We start from the raw sequence: 2384 nt of genomic DNA on the forward strand, positions 1-2384 counted from the left end.
GGAGTTTATTTTTGTGTATGGTGTGAGAGAGTGGTCAAGTTTCATTCTTTTGCATGTAGCTGTCCAATAAAACAAAACAAATCTTAATAGACTAGGAATAGAAAGAATTTCCTCAAGCTGACTAAAGGGATCTAGGAAAATCCCACAGATGACAGTGAATTTAATGGGGAAGTTCTGTGTGCTTTCCTGACACCCCCACCCCGCAGACGGGGAAAGCAGACAAGGATGGCTTCTCCCACCACTTCTTTTCAACATTGTACTGGAGGTTCTATCAGTTAGGCAAGAAAAATAAAAGGCATTCAGATAAAGGAAAAGTAGAACTATCTCTATTTGAAGACGATGTGATCTTACCTATAGAAAATCCTAGGCAATCCACTAAAAGACTATTCAAGTCTATTCAAGTTAGCAAGGTTGCAGGATACAATATCAATATATAAAAATCAATTGTATTTCTATATGTTTACAATGAACAACCCAAAAAGAAAATTAAGAAAATAATTTCACTCATTTTTCAGCATTAAAAAAATAAAATACTTGGTAATACACTTAATAAAAGAAGTGCAAAAGAAAAACTACAAAATATTGTTGAAAGAAATTAAAGAAGGTCTAAATAAATGGAAACATACCATGTTCATGGAACAGAAGGCCTGACATTGTGAACATTAAACACCCTGAACTAACCCACAGATTAAATACAACCTTTTTCAGAATCTTAGCTGACTTCTCTGTAAAAAGTGACAAGTTGACTTCAAATTTCATACGAAATTGTAAGGGATCTAGAATAGCCCAAACAATCCTGAAGAAGAACAAAGTTGAAGGACTTACACTTCCTGATCGCAAAACTTAACAATGGTAATCAAACAGTGTGTTACTGGAGTAAGGATGGACATATAGATCAATGGAATAGAATCAAAAGTCCATTAATAAACCCATACACTGCTGATCAGCTGATTTTCAATGAGGGTTGGAAGACCATTTAATGAGGATAAAATAGTTTTTTTTCAACAAATGGGGCTGGGGAAACTGGATAGCCACATGTGAAAGAATGATATTGGACCCCAACCTCACACTATATAAAGATTAATTCAAAATTCATAAAGAGGTAAATGTAATAGCTAAAAATATAAAATTCTTAGAAGAAAACATAGGGGTAAATCTTCATGACCTCGGATTTGGCAAAAGATTCTTCTTATGACACCAAAAACACAAGTGACAAAACTAAAAAAAGATAATCAAATTTTATCAAGATTAAAAACTCACGTGCTTCAAAGGCCACCATCAAGAAAGCAAAAGGACCACCTGCAGAATGGAAGAAAATATTTGCAAATTACAAATCTGACAATACTTGTATCTAGAATATAGAAGAAACTCTCGCAACTCAGTCGTATAAAGACAAACAACCCAATTAAAAAATGGGCAAATTGTATGAACAGACATTTCTCCAAAGAAGACATACAGTCACTAAGCACATGAAAAGATGCTCACCGTCATTAGTCATCGGGGAAATGCAAATCAAAACTGCAATGAGACACCACTTTGCACCCATTACAACGGCTGTAATCAAAGCATCAGGTCACAAGTGCTGGTGGGGATGTGCAGAAATCCCCTCATACTCTGCCCTCATACTCTGCTAGTGGGAATATAAAATGTGCCACCACTTTGGAAAATAGTCTGGCCATCCTTCGAATGATTCCACATCAATATACCATAGGACCCAGCAATTCCACTTCTAGGGATATATCCAAGATACGTGAAACATACGTCCATGCAAAAACTTGTACACAGATGTTCTAGATGCATTATTTATAATGGCTAAAAGGTAGAACTAGTCCAAATGCTCATCAGTGGACGAATGGATAAACACAATATCGTGTATCCATACTGTGAAAATATGACTTGGCCATAAAAAAGAATGATATGTGCTACAACCTGGATGGATCTTGAAAACAGTATGCTTGGTGAGCACGACCTGTCACAAATGATGTCCCATTACGGGATTCTGTGAACGTCCAAAATCGGGAAAGCCACAGAGATGGAAAGGGATGACTGATTGCTTAGGGCTCGGATGAGGGGCTGGTGGACAACAGCTAATGGGTATGAGCGTTCTTACTCAGTGATGGAAATATTCTGAAAGTGAGTGAGGATGATGCCACATGTTGGTGAATACACTCAAAGCCACAGAATTGCACCCCCTTTTTTTTTAAAAAAAATTTTTATTTATTTATTTAGAGAGAGAGCGACAGCCAGTGAGAGAGGGAACGTAAGCAGGGGAAGTGGGAGAGGAAGAAGCAGGCTCCCAGCGGAGGAGCCCGATGCAGGGCTCGATCCCATAGCTGGGATCACTCTCTGAGCCAAAGGCAGATGCTTAACGACTGAGCCACCGA

Source organism: Ailuropoda melanoleuca, chromosome 1, assembly GCF_002007445.2.
Source record: "Ailuropoda melanoleuca isolate Jingjing chromosome 1, ASM200744v2, whole genome shotgun sequence".
Lineage (NCBI taxonomy): Eukaryota > Metazoa > Chordata > Mammalia > Carnivora > Ursidae > Ailuropoda > Ailuropoda melanoleuca.